This window comes from Canis lupus, chromosome 25, assembly GCF_003254725.2.
Source record: "Canis lupus dingo isolate Sandy chromosome 25, ASM325472v2, whole genome shotgun sequence".
In the NCBI taxonomy this organism is placed as follows: domain Eukaryota; kingdom Metazoa; phylum Chordata; class Mammalia; order Carnivora; family Canidae; genus Canis; species Canis lupus.
Window position 1 is genome coordinate 24,913,039 of NC_064267.1, and position 24,940 is coordinate 24,937,978.

Here is a 24,940-nt window from a genome sequence, read left to right on the forward strand (position 1 = left end):
AGTTTCAATAACCCAGGTGAGTAACTAGGGTGACTTGGAATGGGACAACAATGAAGCTATTGGGAAAAGAGGAAAACCTGAGAAATTATCAGGCAGTAGATTAAACAAGATTTGATTTTTTGACCAAATGTGGAAATGAAAGAAAGGAAAGAGTCAGGGGAAACACTGATTCTGGATTTGGCAGTGGAAAATACCTAGAGAGTAGCTAGTTGAAGGAGAGATGAAGGTGATGCATTCAGTTTTGGCTATACTGAGCCAAAGATGTCCAGAAGCCATCAAAGTAGCAGTGTCCAATAAGTAGGTGAGCACACAAGTCTGAAGCTTCACAGAGAAATCTAGCACAAAGATTTCAGATTTAGAACCATGGAAGTTGATAAAAACCACCAGTGGTGCATATGTAGAGCAAGAAGGGAAGGTGGCCTAGCATTAAACTTTGAGGATATAGGGCAGCCCAGGTGGATCAGTGGTTTAGCACCGCGTTCAGCCCAGGGCCTGATCCTGGAGACTTGGGATTGAGTCCCACGTCAGGCATCCTGCGTGGAGCCTGCTTCTCCCTCTGCCTGTGTCTCTGCTTCTTTCTCTCCCTGGGTCTCTCATGAATAAATAAATAAAATCTAAAAAAAACCCCTTGAGAATATAGTTCATATTTAAAGGGCTAATAGCAGAAGAGGACCTTTACAAAATATCTGAGAGGATAAAGGAGAGGATAAAGGATTAGAATGATAGAAGTCAATGGAGGAAAATGTTTTAAGGGAGGAGTGGCCAACAAGTACTGAAAAGTCTTTAGTAGATCTATAAAGAGAAATTTATCAGTTATCTTAACAGTAAAGATAGTAACAGTAGCACAGCAACAGTAGCACCTGGTAAATCCAGAAAACTGGATCACGGTGGGATATAGGAAATCAGAATTAAAATAGGTGACATGTACAAGTGCTTAAAGAGGAAGAGATGTAGAAGGATACCTGGAAGTGTATGTGCAGTTAGTGAAATTTTTTTAATATAGCTGACGCTCAACCATGCCACATACTTTTGTAAAACCAGCAATAGAAATTGAGCAATTGAAGCCACCAAAGTAATTGAAGAAAATGTTGAAATCTTTATGTTCCAGAACTATGTGTGATTTTCTAATATATAGGTGAAATCAAATATCAGAAAATTATATTAACTATACTACTAAAAATTTTAAAGTATTCTATTTCCATGCAATTTCCATTGGTCTGTCAAACACTGTGAAAAATTTGTTCAGCACAGAGTTTATTTTGACTCATCATTTCCCTAATATAAACTTCGTTTGGATATTATTACTTACAAGATGTTTTAAGTTGGACTTTTTGGAGCATATCCATCCATTTGTTACACATTTCATGTTAAAAGTCTTCAAACTTTCTGAGTTACAGTATTGAGCAGTATGGTAAACAGCCACAGGGTACAAAGCAATTCAAATGTCTTGTTCAGTGTAAAGTAAGAAAGTTTGTTGTATAAACTAGTCAGATATGTTACACTAATGAGAACAAAATTAGTCTTGACACATTTCTGGCAAGTCTAGAAAAGACGAGATATGTCCTCTACCACACACGAAGAGCTGCATCAGAGCAACAAAGGATATCATTGTTGAGCCTACAAAAGGCCAGGAATATGCTGTACTTGGACAGACCCTGCCTTCCTCCCAGGGGGACCAGAATAGAAACCTCAATAACTGTCCAGGTTGAACCAATTCAGAGATTTTGAAACTCTCTAGAAGTTCAGACTGGAAAGTTGGGGGCCACCATTGAAGAACCCAAGAGGTGACAAATTCCACAAGGATGTGCATTTGGTGAAGACTTCCCATGTGAGTAAACACTAATCAGCTCCCATACAAGGTAAAGGAAAACTGCAGAGCACACAGAAAGATTATTAGAAAGAAAAGAGAGTTGGATGTTACCTTTATTTGATCCACACTTTCTTTGTTCTTTCTATGGATATAGTTGTGGGAATCATTCCAGAAAATAACATGGAAAGTGCACATGTTTGTTGTTAGTCCAATGACAGAAACTATTCTGACTTAAGTTTTTGTGGAGGATTTGAAATGGAAAGAGAGTTCAAGGCAGATAGGGTAAACTATAGCCTGCGGGCCAAATCAAACCACCAACTGTTTTTGTTAATAAAGTTTTATTAGAACACAGCTTCACTCATTTGTTTATGTCTCATCTATGGCTGAGGCAGAGTTTAGTTATTGTGACAGACACCTTAGAGATCATAAAGCTGCAAATATTTACTATTTGGTCCTAAGGAAACCTCGATTCGTAAAGGCAAATGCACTTCCAAAGAAAATATTTCCAGTTTTAATATCATTTCAACATCTTGTCAGATAACACACAGACTCAATTTTAAAGGGCTAGAAACCAAAATAATATGGTTTCATTCTTCTTTATTTTCTTGTCCTTATCAAGTGTTGATTTCTTTCTAAGGAGGGAAACGAAAGGGAAAGAAAATGTGGTCTCTATTGGAATGGCTTTTTTCTACTTGGTAGTAGTGAAATTAAATCGAAACTCTTCAAATAAGTAGAATGTTATTCTTATGATTACTCTGTCAAATTGAGGCTTCATTAGCCCACTTCTCAAAAACTTTTTCTGTGGCAGGTTATTACAGAATTTGATAAGCGAGGTTTGAAAATTTCTATTATCTGTTCTTGGGCAAAAATCTATATCAAATGCTTAAAAAATATATATACCCTTTGACCAAGAAATTTCTTTATTTCAAAATCATTCTAAATGCATTAAGGGTATAGCCAAATATTTCGTTACAGAATGTACAACACAAAATTCTTTATAATAGACAATATGAAACATTTCTAAATGACCAATAATAAAGGATTTGGTTAAACAAATTATGGTGTATACATTGAATGGTCTACTTGGAATCATTTGAGTGATACTTGAGGTAAATATTTCTTAATGAAAAATGTTCATAATCTGATCTATGTGAAGGAAACAAGATACAACATGGTATGTGAATTTTGGTCCAGTTTTTATTTAAAGCTATACTTTTATACCTATATTTTAGTTCTTAATCTTAAAGTTTATCAGTTTTATGTGGTTTAATTTAGAAATATACCCATCAAGTTTTTAATTTTAATGATTTTAACAAAGGAATTATAGATATTTTAAATGTTAAAAACTATATATTCTCATTTTTTCCAAACAAATGCTTCCTTTTTTATATAACAATATTATTTTATATTTTATTAAAGGCTATTATCTAAATAATTAAATGTAGAAGTAATATTATAGTAGAGTTTTAGTCATTATTTAGATTTTCATTTAAATATTTATGGAGTTACTTTGAAAAGTTTCTGAAGTGAAAGTGATACTGTATTTGATTTAGATTTACTTGAGTAAAAAACTGTGAAACAGACTTCTCTTGATCTTAACAGTTCTGACTGAGAAATGACCAAGGCCATTGAACTAGATGAACTTTGAAGTTTTTTCTAGTTTCATAATTTATTAAAAGTACCCAAAGATGTGGACTTCAGGTCCTAATTTACTTCACATTGGAGACTCTGCTTTTAGAAGTCTGTAGATTGTGGTATGAGTGAAATATGGTGGTTAAAAAATTCAATCTTACAAATCAAGAATCAAGTTTAGAGGTGATCATTAGTCAAAATATAGGTTAGATTAGCTTTTTCTTTTTTATAAAGATTTATTTATTTATTTTAGAGAGAGAGAGAGCATGAGCAGGAGGGTCAGAGGAAGAGGGAGAGAGAGTCTCAAGCAGACTCTGTGCTCAGCGGAATCCAATGTGGGGCTTGATCCCAGGATGCTGAGCCCAAACCAAGAGCTGGGCTCTTAACTGGCTGTACCACCAAGATGCCCTCATATTAGCTTAATAAAGGCTGTCCCCTGTTTCTTTAGTTTGCAGTGTTTTAGTAAAATAGATAAGGTTGCACATCATGCCATAGATGGGGTTATGGTGATGAATCTAGGGCTTCCCTTTGGAAGGATCGAATCCATGTTTATGTAACTATGAGTTTTCTTTCCTATCTGATCATTATTTGTTAGGATTAATAGCCAATATTTAAATTTTAATGTGCCTGTAATGAACAACTTGCAAAGCAACTTGAATTTGTTTTCTAATCGGATAGCCTAATTATGTAGTCCTTCTGATTGACAGGACATTGGATGAGAAGGATATGGGCTTCACTACTTTTGGTGCACATTAGGGATGTAGTTCTTATAAAATGTGGAGGGAAACATCTCATTCTCATCCTTTCCACTGAAACCTAAACTTAAAAATGTTTTATTTTCCTTAAAATCACATACAACAATTTGCTTTCGAAATTTTTGTAATGAAATATTTTAATTATTCTGGGAATATAATTGCTTGCAATAAGTACTTGCAATTATTAAGAAATTAGTATTTGCCAAAAGATAGTAGTACCTCTAGCCACCATCTGAGTCTTGTGTACCTTGGAACATGTTTTCATGCTACTACTTCTGATAGAACTGGTCTGACTCAGAATATAATGTCAATAAAAAGAACATTGGCTTATATGTATTTAATTTTACATATTCTCATATATAGAGTGAACTTTACTTTTTTAACAAAACACGAGTCAAATGTCTAACTTGCTAGTTACATTTTAAAAACTTGGGAAGAAGAAATAAAAAAAGTAAAATAATTGTAATGTAAAAGAAAGCATGAAGGGAAAACTGATAGAACTGAAAAAAAATAGACGAATCCACAATTATAGTTTGAGACTTCAGTATTCTTGACCCAGTAACTGAAAGAGCAGGTAGATAGAAAATCAGGAAGGATACAGAAATCTTGAAAAACGTAATCAAACAACCTAACCTAATTGACATTTGTAGATAATTTGCCCACACACAGCAGAATATACCATTTTCTCCAATGTACATGAAATGATCACCAACATCCATCATAAACACTAACAAATTTTTAAAAATTGAAATCATGGTCTTAAATCAGTGATCTTTATTTTACCCTAAGAAAATATGAAAAGAACTAATTAAATTTATGCCTAAAACTAATATAACATTGTATGTTAATTATATCAGAATTAAATTTTTAAAAATTTAAATTAAAAATCCATAAAACAAATATTCTAAAAGACCCCACAAAAGAATTAATTAAACTCAAAGCAAGCTGAAGAAAGGAAATAATAAAGACAAAAGATGATAGAAAAAACAATGACACTAAAAGTAGAAAAACAACAGAAAATAATAATCGAAACCCAAACCGGTTCTTTGCAAAGGTCAACACAAATGAGACACCAAGGACATCGTTACAGACACTATATGTATTTAAAAAAATAATACTCACTCAAAAATAAAGAGATAACCTAAGCTGTTCTTTTTCTATTTAAGGAATAGAATTTGAGGTTAAAACTTTTCAACCAAAAAAAAAATTTCAAAGCGCAGCTAGCTTTACTGGTAAATTCTACTCAATATTTAAGAAAGAATAATACTAATTCAACCCAAGCTTTTATAGAAAATAGAAAAAAAGACTTTATATAACTCATTTGATCAGGCTAGTATTATTACCTTGATACCAAAACCAGACAAAATCATTACAAGAAAAGAAAACCACATATCAAAATCCTATATAAACTTAGACACTACTATCCTCCAACAAATAGCAGATCAAATCCATTAATATGTGAAAAAGATATGACTATGACTAAATTCAGTTTATTCCATGAATACAAGTTTGTTATAAAATTTGAAAATGAATTGATGTAGTTCATCATATTACATAATGAAAAAAGATCATATGATTATCTCAGTTGATGTAGCAAAAGCATTTGGTGAAATTACATATGCATTCATTATATGAACTCTCAATTCACTAAGTATAGGCAGGAACTTCCTCATTCTGATTAAGGGCATCTTTTTAAATTAATTAATTTATTTTTTATTGGAGTTCAATTTGCCAACATATAGCATAACACCCAGTGCTCATCCCATCAAGTGCCCCCCTCAGTGCCCGTCACCCAGTCACCCCCACCCCACGCCCACCTCCCTTTCTACCACCCCTTGTTCATTTCCTAGAGTTAGGAGTCTCTCATGTTCTGTCTCCCTTTCTGATATTTCCCACTCATTTTTTCTCTTTTCCCCTTTATTCCCTTTCACTACTTTTTATATTCTGATTAAGGGCATATTTGAACAACATTAAGTTACCATCACACTTAATGGTAAAAGAACTTTCCCCGAAGATTAGAAGCAAGATGAAGATGTCTGCTATCAACTTTCCTATTCATCATTGTTCTAATTAGTGTAATAAGGAAGGAAGGAAAATCAAATAAAAAGCATCCAGACCTGAAAAGAACTATCATCATAGATTATATGATTGTCTATGTAGAAAATTCTAAAATATCTATCAAAAACAGGGAGTAAAACTAAGTAAGTTTAGCAAGTACACAGGATATGAAGTTAATACACAAAAGTCAACTATTTTTTAAAATCAACTATTTTTATATACCAGCAGTGAAGAATTAGAAAGTGAAGTAAAATATGTGAGCAATCTGCATTAAGAAGCAAAGTCACCACTGATAAAACATATCAAAGAAGACCTAAATAAATGGAGATATATGTTGTGTTCTTATATTAGAATATTCCAAATCAAGATATCAATTCTCCCAAAACTGATTGATGATTCTATGTGATTTTAATAAAAATTCCAGCAGATTTTTCTAGTAGAAATTTACAAACTGAATTTAAAATTTATATGGAAAGGCAAAAAAGCTAGAATTGCAAAAACAATTTTGAAAAAAACAACAAACTTTGAGAACTCACACTACCTGATTTCAGGACTTATTATAAAGCCATGGTAATCAAGTCAGAGTTATATTAGCAAAATGATAAATGTACAGATCAATGGCATGGAATAGAGATTCCAGAAATATACCCACCCCTTTATGATCAATTAATTACTTATAGTCAATTAATTTTTGATAAAGATACAAACCTAATTGAAGAAAGGAAAGCTATCCTTTTATTAAATGATACTGGAAAAATTGGACAACCCTATGAAAAAAGAATATTGCTTCATACCTCATACCATACAGAAAAATTAACTAAAATGGTACTTTAACTTCAAAGAATTCTTTTTTTTTTAAATTTTTATTTACTTATGATAGTCACACACAGATAGAGAGAGGCAGAGACACAGGCAGAGGGAGAAGCAGGCTCCATGCACCAGGAGCCCGACGTGGGATTCCATCCCGGGTCTCCAGGATCGCGCCCTGGGCCAAAGGCAGGCGCCAAACCGCTGCGCCACCCAGGGATCCCGGTACTTTAACTTCAATGTAAAATTAAAAACTATGCAATTTGTAGAAGAAAACGAAAAAAAAATCTTTCAGAGCTTGGGTTAAACAAAGATTTCTTGGCAATAACATAAAAAGTATGGAGTATAAGAAAAAATAAAAGACAAATTGGACTTCACCAAAATGGCACTTTCACTCTCATTTAATAAAAGACAAAGATTTTCAAAACATACATATCATAAAAGATTTTTACTCAGAATATAGTAAGTACTCCTAAGACTCAATAACAAGAAAGCAATCCATCCAAAATATAGGCAAAATATCTGAATAGATATTTCATTAAAGAAAACATATGGATGGCAAATAAGTACATGAAAAGATATTCAACAGTAGTTGTCATCAGTGAAATTTATATTAAAGCTACAACGACATATCATTACGTACCTGATAGAATGACTACATTGTAAAAAGTGAAGCAAACAAAAACCTGAGCATACCCAGTGCTGGTGGGGGTGTAGAGCAACTGAATCTCCTCCTTTATTGCTGGTGAAATGCAGAATGGTAGAGATGCTTTGGAAAATGTTTAAAAAATTAAACATGTGCTTACCATATACACCCCAGTAATCCCACTCTAGGTATTTACCCAATTGAAATGAAAACCTATGCTCACAGAAACATCTTTATGAGTTGGTTACTTTATGAGTTGGTTACTCATAATAGGTAAGAACTGGAAATAACTCCAGTTGGTAAACAGAGGAGCTGAGGTAAATCCATGCTATGAAATAATACTCAGCAACAAAAAGGAACAGACCACTGATACATACTATAGGATGGATGAATTCCAAATTAATCCTGCTAAGTGAAAGAGGCCAATCTCAAAAGGCTACATATTAAATGATTCCATTTACATGACATTCTGAAGAGGCAAAACTAGAAGAATAAAAAATGGATCATGGATTGCCTGGTTTGGTGGGATCAAGAGTGGTTAATTACACAGTGGCATAAAGGATATTTTTGGGGTCATGAAACTGCTCTGCCCATCCCTTAATTGCAGAGGTGGTTTATGCAACTTTAGTATTTATCAGAACTCCTATAATTTTGCACCAAAGAATGTGAATATTATTATAGTTTAGCTTTGTTGCAATTTAAATATATAAAAAATCAATAGAAGTAAGAAAATGTTTGAAGAAATAACTATTCTGAATAGTTTCTTCAGAATAAAAGAAAGATATAAGACCTGAGGTCATAAGAGTTCATAGATTGTAGCACAAACTAAATAAGAAGAAAAAAAAGTGAAGAACAAAACCCCCTACACATTGACATATAATAGTGAAATTTAAGAACATCAAAGAAAAGGAGAAAATTCTAGAATCTTAGGGGAGAAAGAGATGATAATTTACAATGGAGGGAGAATGAAAGTGATATCACGGCAGCAAATCTAGACTAAAAAAAGACCATGGTATTTTCTATGTTTGAGATAAAACAACTTCAAATCTAATCCTGTATAGCCAAATAAACTAGCAGTTACATATGAGATTGATACAGATATCCCCCAGCCTAATATTAGGTTTAAAATAATTATTTTTATGCTTTTCAAAGAATTATTAAAGCAAGAAGAGAAACACATTTATCAGTAAACAAACACATACACATACATATAAGGGTGAAAGAATAACTTGGTAAAGTTCACTGTTTTTACAAAAGGAAGAAATGAAAACAAAACAATCTGTGATAACCAGAACTCAAATACTAGGTGACCTCAATAGGGCAAATGGGGTAGGGGTGAGATGTATGTAACGGCAGAATCAGAAGGAGGCGAGAGCCTGGTTATTCTTATTTTGGGAGTGCATATAGGCAGTGAGAAATGTCAAGCATTTGTGTGGAAAAAATAAACAAAAATATGGTTCTTAATAAATTAAAAGTAATAACTGGAGAATAGAAATAAAATGCTTTCCTTTCAAGCTAGCAGAAAAATATGGTTTATTTAATGAAAAAAATGGAAAGGGCAAAAAGAATTTTAAAAATGGTGGTATGGTAAGTAGAAAATATAAGATAAGAGAGGATATATAAAAACCAAAATATATACAAATTGGTTAAACTACTCAATAAAAAAGGACAAGGTAACATTTGAGATCAAGCACATGTTGGGAGCAAAGGGGGATGCTAACTCTTAGTAATAAGAATAAATTAAGAAAGTGAAATAATCACAAATATTATGAACTTGCTTGCAGATATTAAAAAATATATAAAATAGTAGCTGGCAAAATTACTAGGAAATGTTTTTTTTTTGTAATTATATTTGAATATCCTACATAACAAAATGAAGAGCAAATATTCTTAATGGAGGTTTACTTTTCAGATCAGGAAAAAAAAAAAAAAACAAGGCTGCTTGTCATCACTACTTCTATTTGACATAATACTGAATATCTTGCCCAATGCAAAAAGATCAGAAAAATAAATGTCTTGTAAATATAAGAAGAGAAGAGCCAGACAATGGCTAATACCATGATGATTGCATAGTAAATCTGTAAATTCAGCTCTAGGAATCCAAAGCCACAGTGGAGTTGTGTAGTCTGTAATGGGTTGCTGATAGAAAGTTACATTGAACATGTGCTGAAAGTTAGATGAGTGCAGATGTGATTTTTAATTTTATTATTGAAAAGAATTCTTTACATAAAAATAACAAAAACAAAGACTTGAACATATGAAGTGAAGAGATTTTGCAAAAATTTCAAAAAACAAAAATTAGGAAAATATTTGACAAGAAACTGTTAGGTTGTTTTTTAATTAATTCTTTTCCAAGATATTGTAATTTTTAAATTACTGCACTCTGTCTACTAAGATTTTGTTAACTTAGCTCTGCTATTTTCATGCCATTTTCAAAGGCATGAAAACAATTCATGAACTTTAGCCACTAGTGTTATTTCTCTTCCACTTGAGAGTTGTGGTGAGCACTAGATGATATCTGTAAGTGATGAATCGCTAATTCTATACCTGAAAACTATTTTACAATATATATTAACAAACTAGTATTTACATAGAAAATTGAAATAAAAATGTTGCTAACTCAAAACAAAATAATATTTGATTTGCGTATTTTCTGTGTACTTTAAGCCATATTTGAGTTAATGTACTTAAGCATGATAAAATATCATAAAAGAATGCAGCAAGATTGAGACAAAAGTGAAATTATATCATAAATCACAACCTGTAAACTCTATAACCTATTAATTAGGATTATCCTGATCCGAGAAAACAAGAAGCTACAGATTTTGGGTAGGAAAAGTTACTATATTGTCACTGTCCAGATGGGTATCACAGACTCATTTAAGAACATGTAAAAATCTCTAATACTCATTGTTTTATCAGTTATCACCTTTTTGCCAAAATCTGTGAGTGAATTTAATTAATCAAAACATTGTTTTTGACTGGAGAAGACAAAACGGCCAAATTCTGGCATGTCATGTTTAACCAGAGCCTATATTTCTTTCTTTTTCTTCTAAACATAGCAGTGTCCAGACATGTTTTAAAATCTCACTTCTTCGAGAATCATTACTCAGTTTACATATTACAGACATCTGTCCTTTATAATGTACTGTTCTCTGCCTTTTGCCTCTGATTCTTTTCTCCTTTTTTCTATCCTGGACAGTGTTGTCTTGGCATAGAGTGCAGATTTGATATAATCTTTTTTGAGTTGGTTTCCTTCTTTGAGGGAGAAAAACCATGCTAATAGTTGTACACTATATTCTTATATTCCTGTACTATATTTGATGTTAAATTTGCAAACAAGGGTTGCCTTACTTTATGACTTAAACTTATTGGGGGACCATTAAGATATCTTAATGATTACCAAAATTTTATTTTATTTAATTTTTTTTTAATTTATTTATGATAGTCACAGAGAGAGAGAGAGAGAGAGGCAGAGACACAGGCAGAGGGAGAAGCAGGCTCCATGCACCGGGAGCCCGACATGGGACTCGATCCTGGATCTCCAAGATCACGCCCCAGGCCAAAGGCAGGCGCCAAACCGCTGCGCCACCCAGGGATCCCGATTACCAAAATTTTAAATGTATGACTCAGGGAGCCTGGGTGGCTCAGTTGGTTAAGCATCTGACTCTTGATTTCAGCTCAGGTCATGATCTCAGGGTTGTGAGATTAAGTCCTGCATGGGGCTCTGTGCTGAGTGTGGAGACTGCTGAAGATTTTCTCTCTCCCTCTCTCTCTGTGCCAGCAACCAACCCCCACACCCTCTCCCCGCTCCTCCCACCGTGCTCTTATGCTCTCTCTTTAAAATAAATAATCTATAAATAAATAAATAAATAAATAAATAAATAAATAAATAAATAAACTCTCCCTTTTATTTTTTATTTTATTTTTAAGATTTTTTAAAAAAGTAATTTCTACACCCAGTCCTCATTGGCTGGCACTTACAACCCCAAGATCAAGGGTTACATGCTCCATTGCTTGAGACAGCTAGGTACCCCTCAGCTATCCCATTTCAATTCTAAATCCAGAAGCCCCTGGGTGACTCAGTTGGTTAAGCATCTGGGGTCCTGGGATCCAGCCCTGAATTGGGCTCCCTATTCAGTTGGGCTCCATAGTTCAGGGAGTCTGCTTCTCCCTCTCCATCTGCCCCTCACCCCCCAGTCTTGCTCTCTCTCTCTCTCAAATAAATAAATAAAATCTCAAAAAAAAAATCCAAATTCACATTTCCCTATTTCTACTAATTTTGTAATTGTAAGTCCTAGTGGCACTTCATACTCAATGCATGGCTATTTATTATCTTTCTTTCTATATATTGGCTCTTTATATTCTTTTTCTCAATCTGGTTAATGGAACCATCATCAGTGTTAAAATAATCAAAGAGAGCAATTTAGTTGACCTAAACAAATATTATTTCACACTTCACAACGTGGGCAGTCTCTACTCTCAAGAATATAGAGAACTACAAAGTAAGGAAAAGGGGCTACAACCTGTTATATTTTTAAAAATTTTAAATTACTTTATTATTTATTTGTTTGTGAGACAGTGCGTGCACCAGTGGGTTAGGGAGGCGGTTGGTGGGGGAGAGGGTGTGGGAGAGGCAGACTGCCCACTGAGCAGGGGGTCCAACCCAGGGCTCTATCCCAGGACCCCGAGATCATGACCTCAGCTTGACACTTAAGGGACTGAGCCACCCAGGTGCCCCATTGCAAGCTGTTATAGAAAAAACGCAAGCAGGAAATAAGGAAGAAATATGTTTCTTAAGCTGACTGGCTGGGATTGCATATCTGATCTTATTTAGAATGATGAAGGAATGAGAAAGTAAGTGTTGTCTTGGCTTTCCGGGATTGCCTGGATGGAGCATGTGCTGGTCAAGGGAATTATTTATAGGAGTGAGAATGATCTAGGTTTTGGTTTGCTGGCAGAGTACTCTGATCAGGAACCAGTTCCATCTGGGACCTAGAAATGTCTTTAGTACCAAGATGCTCAAATTAGAAAAGCAGACATTTCTTCAGAAACTAGTGTAATACAGCATGATGTGGGGGCGATGGGCCCTGGGGTGTGAGACAGACGTGGGTAGAATTCTTACAATCCAGCTTTCTCAATGGGTGCCTTAACCTATCTTACAAATCTGAAAATCACAGGAATAAAACTTACTTTATGAATTTGTTGTGAGATTTATATGAGTGAATGTGTGTAGAATGTTTTGTAAATAGCAGTAATTTTCAAAATTATTTTTCATCTCTCCTTTAACAACAACATATTCTTAGTTACAGTATTTGTACTTTCTTAACTCTCTCTCAAATCTTTTTCTTTGTCTCTTCCTGATACTTCCTTGGCTAATCACCTAGATCCTATCACTCAGCACTCTGCCTCCCAGACTGCACCGCGCCGCACCTTTGTACCTCAATCCATCCTCTACACTGAGTGAACAGTGATCATAAAAACTTGCCATCCTAATTTTATTGCCTGGCTCTCTAAAGTCCCTCAACTGTTTCCAAAGACAGAAGAGAACACCCTGTGTTAGTAAGCATGCCAGCAAATAGCATCTCATAGTCACTAATGGGAATGAAAATTGGTACTTCTCCAGAAAGCAATTTGCCTTTGTACCAAACACCTTTCAATAGTACGTTCTGGCCCAGCAGTGCCCCATACATATACTTACTCTGAGCTAAAACAAGAAAACATGCTCTGGATTTTTGGCAAAGCTTCTTTTATGACAGAACTTCTTCAAGCCTTCTCAACGACTGATCAATGTGTTTGAAGAAAAACAAGAATAGGAAATATTAATAATGAAAAAGAAAACTGCCTTTATTAGTGCCAAGGGTAGAATAATATATCACAAAATCAAAGAAATGTGTGCCAAGTCCAGGGAAAATTTAGTCAGCTCGAAGGAATCAAGATTGATTGAAGAATTTCTGGTTGTAGAAAATAAGTGGATAAAATTCTGGTGAGAAAGGAGATGTGTAAGTTGATCTCAGGAGAATTGGGGACAGTCATTTGCTGCCTGTTGCCTCAGGTCAGTAACACTGCAAACCTACTAGAAACAGGACTGTAGCACAGAACTTGTGGTCAAGTAACATGATTATTTGCTGATAGGATTTAAAGTGGGTCTAATTTTCTTCTCTATGTTCCCCCCCATTTAAAAATTTCCATTGATGCATAGGAATTAATTTAATTAACAGCAACAACAAAAATCAGTAATTTTTCAGTGGCTTCTGAACACCTTCACTATAATGAACAGATTTTTGTCTTCTCCCTGTTTTCTTTCTTTTTTTTTTTTTTTAAAGATTTTATTTATTCATAGAGACACACAGAGAGAGAGAGAGAGAGGCAGAGACACAGGCAGAGGGAGAAGCAGGCTCCACGCAGAGCCCAACGTGGGACTCGACCCAGGGTCTCCAGGATCACTCCCTGGGCTGCAGGCGGCGCCAAACCACTGCGCCACCGGGGCTGCCCTTCTCCCTGTTTTCTGTGGTAGCTCTGCTGAAATATTTAGTTCTTCAAAATATGATATGCTCTTTCTCTCTTCTACGTCTTTGCAAATGTTTTCCCATGCTACTGTCCAGGGAGGTCCTTGTAATCATTTGCTACTTAGGTAAAATTGACGTCCTTCATGAAATATTCTGTGGCATTTCTAGGCATAATATGTATTTCCACTTTTGTGATCCCATTGTACTGTCAACACCTCTGTTGTGGTACTTACACACTGGCTTGTGTACATATCTGCACCATGAGAGCTCTAGGATCGCAGGCATTGTGTCACTTCAGACTTTATGTGAAATTTAATAAATGTTAGATCAACACAGGAAGTGGGGTATTAATATTTCACGTTTTGCAGTCCCTTCATTGAGCTGAGTGGACAAATTTGTCACCATATTGCCTGGAGGACATTTTTGAGGAAAGAAGTCTTTTTCTCCATATTGTTTGTTATTGTTGTTTTTAAAAAATTTACCTTTATTTATTCATTACAAAGTGGTATTGACCTGCTTTTTCAATCATTCCACATTTATTTATATTCCATTTATTCTTTAGAGCAAGGAGATCAAGTTTTTGTGTTTGACTTGCTTCATACACACGGTAAGTTGTATGCAGATGGATTCGCTAACATTCTTTCACAATGCAATGACCCTGCTTTCATTCCATCACAAATAAAAACTATTACAATTACCAAGTGTATTTATTTCTCAGACATGAACGCTAAGGGCTTTGCAACACACAGGGCAGAGGTGGCACACTGTGAGTCACAAAGGCATAAGCAAACAAACTGATTGCTTTCAGTTTTCTCTCTGGGCTCACCTGCCAAGAAACATTCTGAGCTGAATTTTAGACTTCAGTAGATTAGATTTATGGAAATTAGAAATATGTTCCTATGCAGAATGTTTTGTTAAAAGATTTTATGCTCCTATTTAGTGAATTTTAAGCTTATTTAAAGTAAACCACTATGTTCTTTCCAGGACCTTGACTAAGCCCAATCTTTGGAGAAAGAAATATGAAAAACAAATGTTTCATTTTAAGAAAGAGGTTAATTTCAAAAATAAATGATTACAGATTTTATTATGGGAATTATTATTACTTTCACAAAACCATTAAATCGGCTCTTTCCATAATTTAGAAATACGCTTTTCATGGTCCTCTATCTTTTTCGACAAATAAGAAGGGTTTAGATTTTTTATAAAGTCCATGAGCTCTGTCAAAACCCTTCTAGGTTTGCATTTTTTTTTCTGGGTAAGAGTAACAATACCCATAAATCACACTTAAATTCAGGTTCTTATCTGAAATTGCCTTGAAATAAGTGGAAATATGGCAAAAGTTTTTCTCAAGGTATGCAACATTTTACTCTCAAAGTTTGGCTGAAATCTGAAAACACTGTGAGCCTTGACAGAAATGAAAGAGGAGAGGGGAAAAGAAGGGGAAGTAGAAGAGGAGGGAGGGGAGATGAATAAAAAATGTACATTAAGTAGAGGCCAAAGGCACTTCGCTAAAATGTGATTTTGCATTTTATTAAATCATATTTTATCAAAATCCACCTTCTTGGTTTTTACTGTGATTCCCGATGCTCTCTGTGAATCACTGGAATAACCACCTGAACACATAGTAAGATTATGATACCAATAACACAAATTGCATTTCCAGCTTTTGGAATGACTGGGTTGGCAGTTGGCCAGCTTTTCCAGGCTAGGAGTGAGGGGGAAACAAATTTCTATGGAAGCATTGTTTCTTTCAAAAACATGATCCAGGCTTGCATAAACCATTGGATTTGCCATTCACACTACTTAAGAAATGCAACTTCGTTGTATAAAATTGTGCACCCGTGCTAAAATGACTGGTGTATCGAGAGTGTGTTTTTCCTTATGTGTGTCCTGAAGTCATGGGTTAAATACTATGATATGCTGTGGGCATGTCACAAGCTGACTCAATGAGTCATATGTTGGCAGTGGCCAAGTAAATAGAGCTACTGTGTCTGAAGGTAATGGGTAGCTAGCTGCCTTCTTGACAATTCAATACGAAAATTAACTTTAAAGAGTTTCAAAACAAAGAATATTTGTGAATATTTGATTTCTGGATCTTTGAATTTTATTATAAAGTGTTTTTTTTTTTTTTTTTTTTTTAACTAAAATAGAATAAAAACCTAAACTTCAAAATCAAGATATGCAGTATAAGGGAGTTCTATTCACCTTCCCAGTCCATCCTTTTAATTATTCCAAGTTAATTATTTTGATCTGTTTCTGGATTTCCTATATTGTATATTCCTCTAGGATATTGAAAGTATATTTTAAAAATATTTTGTTGGGGGCACGTGGGCAACTTACTCGGTTTAAGGGTCTGACTCTTGATTTCAGCTCAGGTCATGATTTCAGGGTTGTGAGATCCCATGTCAAGCTCTGCCCTGAGCATGGATTCTACTTGAGATTCTCTTTCTCTGTCTCCCTCTGCCCCTTCCTCTCCTTCTCAGAAAAATAAATAAATATTATTTTTTCAATAGAAGGTCATATTTTGTTTTTAAGATTGTATTTATTTATTTGACAGAGTGATAGAGAGCAAGCACAAGCAGGGGGAGTGGCAGAGGGAAAGGGAGAAATAGGTTCCCCACTGAGCAGGGAGCCCAATGTGGGGCTCAATCCCAGGACCCTGGGATCATGACCTGAGCCAAAAGCAGATACTTAACCAACTGAGCCATGTGGGCACCCCAACAGAGGGCCATCTTATTGCTAGAATATATTGCAACATAAGATAATGGAGCTGAATACTAAGCAGACTACCTTCACTATTCCAAGAATTCAGTCTAGAAAAATTTATTTAACAATTGATGATTATGAATAATTTCTCTTGAGGAATTTGGAAAAATAAAAGTCATCAGAGTCGTTACTTGTATTAAAAATCCCACATACTACCATGAGCATACTGGAAAGCATACTGACTTTCCTAAAGTCACACAATACAAAATCAACATACTTAAATCTGTTGCATTTCTGTATACCAATAATGAAGCAGCATAAAGAGAAATCAAGGAATCAATCCCATGTAAAATTGCACCAAGTGCCATAAGATACCAGGGTACCTGAGTGGCTCAGTTGTTTAAGCGGTCCAACTGTTGATCTCAGTTCAGGTCTTGACCTCAGGGTTGTGAGTTCAAGCACTTTGTTGGGTTCCATGCTGGACATGGAGCCTACTTAAAAAAAGAAAAAAAATAACAACACCATAAGATACCTAGGAATAAACCTAACCAAAGAGATAGAAGATTTGTAATCTGAAACTATAAAACATTGATGAAACAAATCGAAGGTGACACAAAAAATGGAAAGATTTTCCACATGCATGAAGACTAAATATGTTTTTTTTAATAAATTTATTTTTTTATTGGTGTTCAGTTTACCAACATACAGAATAACACCCAATACTCATCCCGTCAAGTGCCCCCCTCAGTGCCCGTCACCCATTCACCCCCAGCCCCCACCCTCCTCCCCTTCCATCACCCCTAGTTTGTTTCCCAGAGTTAGGAGTCTTTATGTTCTGTCTCCCTTTCTGATATGTTTTTTAAAGATTTATTTGTTTATTTTAGAGAACACTGGGAGGGAGTGGCTGAGGGAGAAAGAATCCCAAGCAGACTCTTTCTGCTTGAGAAAGATTTGGCAGGTGCCAAATCCAAACAGAAAAGAGAACCTCCAAACAGAAAAGAGAACAAATAAAACCACACAAAATTCATATCTTTAGCATGACTAGAAAACAGACAATATTAAAAGCTGCAAGTTTACATATGACATATACAAATACTGTGGGCATGCAGGTTGTAGTTCTATTCAAAAGAAAGATGTTGCCTTTTGTGTCTTAGTTTGCTATAGGACAGGGAACATGAAAATAGTTCAGGGGATTGGACGGCAGAGCCACAGTAACCATGAAGGTATTAACACTAGGAAAATTCTCAGAAACCTTGTGGAGAGCAGATGATTTCCCATAGACCATGGGATACTGTGCTTGTATCAATATTGTCTGATGCATAAAATAAACATGTGAGGAATATATGCATGACATTTTAAATAGGATGGCTACCAGGAAAGCTCACATTGATAGAATGTAAATTTTGATTTAAAAAAAGGAAAATGTGAGGTGGTTAGCTATTCATAAATCTGAGAGGGAATGTCAAGGAAAAAAGCCTGGGTTGGGAGTACACCTGATAAATTAGAGGGAAGCTAAATAGGCCAGTAGGCTTTAAGCAGAAAGAATGAGAAAGAAGTATTAAGACATGAAATCAGAAAGGTAATGGGGACTAGGTCATGCAGGGCTGGTACTAGCAATGGCTTAAGCTTATATTCTGCAAAGAAGGGAAGCTTTGGGTAGATTATGAACAGAAGAATGATATGATTTGATTTATCTGTATCAGAATCATTCTAGTTGCTCTTATGAGACTAATGTATGTTTTGGGAGCAGGGGTGGGAAGGGGGTAAGGTTGGCCAAATGAAGGACAATGGAGACCTTTGGGAGGTTATTGCAGTAATTCAGAAGAGATTACAGTGGTCTGGACCACTGTGGTAGCCCTGTGGGTGGTCAGGTTCTAGAAATACATTGAAGTGAACAGGATTCACAAGTGGGATGCAGTAGAAAGAAAGGAATAAAAGATGACTTTAAGAGTTTTGACAGAGCAGATGAAGAGATGAATTCCTTTACTGAGATAGAAGAGACTGTATGAGAATCTAGTTTGGTAGGGATTATCAGTAACTTAGATTTGGACATGCTGGGTTTGCTGAACACTTTTTTTTAAGGATTTTACTTATTTTATTTGTTTTAGAGAGACACAGAGAGAGCAAAGAGCAAAGGAGGAGGGAGAGGAAAGAATCTTAAACAGACTCCATGCTTAGCATGGAGCCCAATGCAGGGCTCAATCTCAGGACCCTGAGATCATGACCTGAGCAGAAACCAAGAGTCAGATGCTTAACTGACTGAGCCAGCCAAGCATCCTGCCTGCTGGACATTCTAAAAGAAATATCAGTAGGATATTAGGTTTGGGTTTGGCTACAAGGGTTTGCAATTCAGCATATAGAAGGTATTTAAAGGCAGTGAACCTAATAGATAACGTTGAGCTAAAATAAACAAAAGCATTTATTTAAGGTCTCGTAATTGCAATTTGGGAAGCACAGATCTGTGCAGTAAACCGAACTATGTCCCCCTAGGGAACAAAAGTCAGGGGTTTTTAAAGACAAAAGGGAATGCTTGTGTACATTGTTTACAGAGAATTTTGATTGGTATCTATGGCAGAAAACTAATCTTGGCTAAGCATAATTGGTTGCTAAGGCCATCACTAAGCAAAAGTCAGTTACTATAGCAAGTTGCAGATGTTTGTGCAGAGTCCTTAGAATATTTGCTGTTTGGTGAATTTAAAAACTACACAGTTCCAGCTGCTGAGGACATGCACCTCTTAATGGCCTCCTAGCTCCATTGTAAAATGCCTTGACATAACTGAGTCCGTTTTATTTCACCTTTCACAACAGAAAAGGGAAAAGAACTAAACAGAGCTGCAACACACTCTGAAGGTTGAGGAGATGAGAAGGAACAAAAATGGAATCATGGTATGCTGAAAGTCAGGAGAAATTTGTTTTGGCTGACTTTAGTTGCACAATTTCGTGGGGATAAAGTAGGATTCATAATGAGAACTGGCTTTTTCTTTCAGGGTGACCCCTTCAGATTAGGATGCAGCAATGTTTTCAAGCAAGGGAGGAACATCGTTATAACACAAGGGTCTAAAGTCTGATTCCATAGTCAAGGGAGCTTTGTGGGTGTTTGGAGTTTTGGGGTACACACAAACTTCAAATCTTCCCATATATCTTCATTTCAATTCTCTAGCATTCATTTAATTTTGACCAATACGCTGTTTATTTATTATGCATGGTTAAGAATACAGGTTGTGAAATCAGGCAGATTGTTTTAATCCTGGCTCTGCTATTACCAGCAATTTGATATTTGCTGATTTATTTAGGCTCTCTGTGCCTTGGTTTCCTAATCTGTGAAAAAGAGGAGAAATAATACTTACTCAAAAGGATTCTTCTGAATATTAAATATAATACAAATATAGCACTTAAAACAGTGCCTTGAGCATAGCACTTTCTAAGTGTTGGCAATGGCTATTATTATGAGACTTGATAAGGCTGAGAATTCAGCTGATGTTACAATTTGACAAAAGAATAAATCTCTGGCCACTTGAGCCCTGCAGCTGCCTGGGCTAAGGAATCATTTTAAGTGGTTTTAGAAAGTCCCTGGGTTTCTAAATGTCTTTGAGGTGAGCCAATAATCTGGGCTTTTAAACTTTTTAATGAGTTAATTTTTTTTTGTTTAAATTCTATTTCTTTTTTTTTTTTTAACATTTTAGTTTTGTATTTATTCGTGAGAGACACAGAGAGAGGCAGAGACATAGGCAGAGGGAGAAGCAGCGTCCTCGCAGGAAGCCTGATGTGGATCTCGATCCCGGGACCAGGGATCATGCCAAAGGCAGACGCTCAACTGCTGAGTCACCTAGGCATTACTTTTTAAATTCTATTTCATAATGAAATAAAGTCATGATTTTTTTCATCACACAAGTAATACAGTTTATCGTAAAAATATTACCATCACAGATACATATAAGTAAAGAAGTTAAAATAAACTGAAAACTCTTTACCATGAGGTAACATTAACATTTTTTGTGCATATTCTTTTGTGCATTTTATATACATCCATGAAATTCTCTGAGCCTGCCTCTCTTCAGGAGTCCCAAGAACTCTATACTCCAGGACTCTCAACTTTAAGTCTCAAAGTTTCCTCTAGCATAAGAGGAGCTAAGCCTTTGGCTAATTTTCTCCATCCAGATCTTCAAAGAACAGAGGCTATTCAGGAACCCATGGCTCCTGAATCTGCTCTGCCTAGAATAGGAAAATGGTAGTTGATTTGGATTTGAGAGAGAGAGCTGAATACTCACATTCATATCTTTCTCTTTTAGGATCCCTATTCTCTTTCATACAGTGTCTAGTGAAAATAGATGAACGCTTCTCACACAATCTTTGTGTTCTTCATGTTTTCATGCATTCTATGAGCTGGGCATAATGACTCTCCCAGGTCTTATCCTAGAAGATACTTCATCCTAGGAGACCATTGGCAATACAAATTTTCCTCCTTATAAATTCTATTTATTCATGAAATTTGGTCATGCTATCTCTTGAAAAGTTTACCTTTTTGTGAATGACTTCTTTTTTTAGTATAACTATCTTTCCCCTTAATGTACTAAAGATACATACTATAAGAAATGATGTTTCCACATTACGTTTTCAGGCAAAGATACTCATCAATAGACTTTACATAATAGTTTACGTCTGAGAATGTTATACAGAATAATGTTTGGTTGAATTAGAAATTGTTCTTTGTGTACACAAGTCAAGTGAAAGGGGATGACTTGTGTGTTTCGTACATGCACCGTTTTTGTATTTTAAAATACACACATCTACAAAAATTTTTTGTACTGAACATGGTTTCTATGTTATAGTATTATTTGTTAAGTGTAGTCTGAGGTTGAAAATTGGTGAATAAAAAATGGTACTCCCAAAAAGTGTACCCTCCAAAGAATTTCTTGTATTTTTCCTCCACTAACTGCCATCTGCATTTCAGTCTCCTTCTGTTTTTGGTGAAGACATAAAATCTTCATTGCACTAAATTTTATAAACAATTTTTTTCTATTGTTGTTATTAACTACATAAACGTTTCCATTGTTCAATTGTTATGTTTTACATTGTTCCATTGGGTATCTTGGTTTAGAATGAAATAAATCATAATTTATTGCATTAAAATTAATGGAATTTAAAGATACATTATAATGGCTTTTCATCTATATCAACATTTTCAGGGATGAATTAAAATTACCTAGAAAGGTATAGGTGTATTTATTAGTTATTTCACCACTATCACCCATGGGATGCTAGATTTCCATCATGAATATTCAGGAGACTGCCTATCTATAGTCTCTAAACCAGATAATAAGTCCTCACTCCCCATATTTTCATTTCTCACAAACTTCTTCCTATTATTATCTGTATTAGTCAGGAATTTTGCTCACAAGAACAGAAACCAAATCTTGTGGTAATAGCAAAATTGTGATTTTTCTGGACTGATATAAGAGGTTCAGAGAATTGAATAGAGCCCAGAAGCAGGAATCAAAGATGCAAAGATCAGCCTGTCCTAGAATTATAGCCCAAAGTGTCTGGGCACTATTGCCACCACTTGATCATTGACAGGGTCATTAATCATAATCACCATTAGTCATTGTCTCATTAGGCCCAAATTAAAAATACTTGGTAAGGGGTACCTGTGGGTGGCTCCATCAGTTAATTGTCTGACTCTTGATTTCCACTCAAGTCATGATCTCAGGGTTGTGAGATGGAGCCTCATGTTGGGCTCTGCACTGGGCATGGAACCTACTTGGGATTCTCTCTCTCCCTCTGACCCTCCCACTCCCTTTCTCTCTCTTAAAAAAAAAAAAAGTAGTTAGTAAGAGAGTCCAATTGGCTGAACTTGGATCTTGTGCCTGTGCCCTGACTACCAATGTTTGAAGAGAAATATTTCCTTCTGGATTCCAAAGGGAGAGGTTGGTCACCACATTTCTTCGTATAGTACCTGTGGGGGATTCTTCTGAAAGAAAAAGGGAAAAGTCATGTTGGAATGCCAAAAGCAAACACATAGCTTGTATAGGTGTCTTTATCTTAGAAATCATGATAAATCTAGTTATAAGAAAGTGAAACTCAGAGGAGATAATTTTCAATGAGAAAAGAGAACTGTAAAGCAGCACCATATAATAAATGAAAAAAGGCAGCTTCATAAGAGATGTTTTGTGCAGGGATATCTGGGAAGCTTCTTTAGCAGGGATCCTACTGCATAAACAGTTATTTTAATTGTCAAAGTCTAGTAAGAAAACAAAAGAAGGGATTTGATATTCAAATAGTGTAATCATCATGCCATCTGAAAGCCAGATGACATGATGATTCTCTGTGTGAAAAAAATTTGGAATATCAATATAATATTCATATTGGCTGTGGTGATTTTGCTTCAGGAAAATGATCTCATCTGCCATATTAAATCAATTAATTTAAATTTTAATTAATGTTAATACAATTTTAATTAATTTTAACGTTAATACAACTTCAATTAATATTAAATTAATGTTGTTGATGCAATTTTTTTGGTTTTTTTGTTTATAAGAAGTTTCTTTTGGTGTCATAGTTATATAAGAGCTGTAGGAATATAGGTTTTATATCTGTTTTTATGTTTGTGCATATCTGAGGGGCAATACATTATCCATTTTAGAGAAATACTACTCTTTTTTAGCTTTGATTGATGTACACACACACTTATCTTTATTCCAAATGCTAGTAACTGACACACTGGAATACTTTTTTGATTTCCTCTTATCCTTATTATTATGAAAATAGAAAAAAAATCCTGTCGTTTTGTATTATACTTTTAACAAACTCTCATGTGTAAGGCAGTTCAGTTAAATAGTTAATAATACAAGCTTTAGATTCAGACAACTTTATGATTTTGGGAAATAAACTGGGCCTTCGGTTTCATTTAGAATATTAGGCTAGTAAATAATACATCACTAGTTTGCATAGCAACTCAACAAATAAAACCTTGTACCTAATTGGTATTTGATCAATAGGAGATAGTACTGTGAACTTTGGAATTATATATTGCAAAAGCTGTGGTATTATTTGAGGAGATATTTTCTGGGATGCTCATAGTTGTTTAATACTTATTTGGAGAAAATAGTGTTTAAAGTCTTAGAAATTAGGATGGCCATTCAAAAGAAACAGCTGATATTTAGGGAGGATTAGTAAAGGAAAGGACATTCAAGTGACAAGCTTCAGTGTTCAGTCAAAATCACTTTAGAGTCACCTAATGATCTACAGCCAGGGAAACCTCGCTCATGAATATTAATTCTCTGCACCAACTTGTTTCTCTTCCATTTCTGTCTCACCTTATTTTCTCTTTCTCTCTCGCTCCCTCCCTGAAACACTACAACCACTGTTATCAGACCAAAGTGGGTCTTTTCCTTGGTGAGTTACAGAAAGAGACTACACCAAGGGGAGTTGCCTTACAAGGTCATCTTTATTTGTACAAATAAGGAGATCACTGGGAATACTTTCCAAAGGTGTACCTCCCCAAATACGAGAAAGCAGGCAGGCTCCTTTTCTTAGGGCTTTGGATGAATATTCAGAGAGGGATTTTAACATTACAATGAGGCTGAGGCACTTTCTGATGCATCCGTGCAAGTATCTTCCTCAAGTGTTTCAGTGTTCTGTTCCAGCAGTTTGCTAGTTAGTTTCTAAAGGGTGAGATTGATAGGCAGAAGATTCTAGGGATTTCCTGAGTTCAGGTCAGCTCTGAGGTCAGAGGTCAGTCACGAGTTCAGGGGTTCAAGCAGGTGACAGCCCCCCTCTCTACATACTTCTATTTCTTCTCAAATTTCATATCATTGTTTTTAATAATGAATTTAGATCTGTTAAAATTTGGGGCACCTGGGTGGCTGAGTAGGTTAAGGGTCTGCCTTTGGCTCAGGTCATGATCTCATAGTCCTGGGATCAAGCCCTGTGCACCCTGCTCAGGGGGCGTCATCTTCTCCCTCTCCTACCCCTCCCCTTGCTTGAGCTTTCTCTCTCTCTCAAATAAATAAATAAAATC

At 35.3% G+C, this 24,940-nt stretch overlaps 1 long non-coding RNA gene across 1 annotated transcript in view; it reads right to left on the reverse strand.

Moving 5' to 3' along the window:
- Positions 1-22,789, reverse strand: part of LOC125753642 (uncharacterized) — a 32,318-nt gene extending 9,529 nt beyond the window's left edge. Inside the window, exons 1-2 of the long non-coding RNA XR_007405934.1 lie at positions 22,569-22,789; positions 17,307-17,414 (exon numbers count right to left, since the gene is read on the reverse strand). This is a non-coding gene — a long non-coding RNA (uncharacterized LOC125753642). The remainder of the gene's footprint in view (positions 1-17,306; positions 17,415-22,568) is intronic.
- Positions 22,790-24,940: the final 2,151 nt, after the last annotated feature.